Raw genomic sequence first — 919 nt, 5'->3', positions numbered from 1 at the left:
AGCTATGCAGGCAGACAGGACACACTCGCAGGACTTGCCCTCAGTGAGGATCCGCACCCAGAGTCGAGGCATAGGTGTCATTAGGTCGTCATGATTAGCTTTTATTTTTCTTTTCTTATTTGTGTTGTTGTCCTGTTTTAAAGTCTATGCTTTTCCATGTATGAATGTTAAGTAAAGTTGTACTTACTGTTCGTTTTTACGGTGATGTGGTTATTGGTAGCGCTTCTCTATGTAATTGTGATTCTCTTGAGTAAAGGTGTTCTAAATTTGTTGGTAATTCTATGAGTTCAAGAGACTAATTTCAATTAAATTAAAGCACCAACCTATGTTGCGCCATACATAAAAAAGGCATACCAAAGTTTCATCCAATAATTCATACTCCATAGAAAATGAACTAAGTCTACACTAAAGCATAAATCGCTAGACCCTTGTAGCGGTTTATGCACGTTTGCAAATCACACATAAACTGCGACACTCCTACCGCTTTGCTTCGAACGTAAACTGCCGACTGCGACACCCCTGTAGCGGATTACGTGCATTCGTAAACCACGGGACTCCTGTCACGGTTTATATAGTTTATGAAAAAAATGCATTTTAATATCCATTTTGCAAAATGTGTATTCTGATAAATTTAAAGGCTAAAATATTTATTTCAATAAATTATCCCTATTTTATTGAATAGCATGTATTATGCATCTTCACTCCTTTATAGCTTTGTTTCTGAAATACCATATTTGTGCATAATTTACTAATAAGATTAGAAGGAAAAATTAATAAATGCAAAACACATTTATTGCATGTATTAAAGAAATTTCCTATCATACAATATCCATTGGATTTATATTCCCAGCAAACGTATGGTATGAAATAAAAAAAAATTCTACCTAAGTATTAATAAATATCAATTTACACGACAAAC

The sequence above is a fragment of the Arachis ipaensis genome, chromosome B06 (genome assembly GCF_000816755.2).
Source record: "Arachis ipaensis cultivar K30076 chromosome B06, Araip1.1, whole genome shotgun sequence".
In the NCBI taxonomy this organism is placed as follows: domain Eukaryota; kingdom Viridiplantae; phylum Streptophyta; class Magnoliopsida; order Fabales; family Fabaceae; genus Arachis; species Arachis ipaensis.
The sequence above is the reverse complement of the archived record's forward strand: the minus strand, read 5'-3'. Positions refer to the sequence as shown.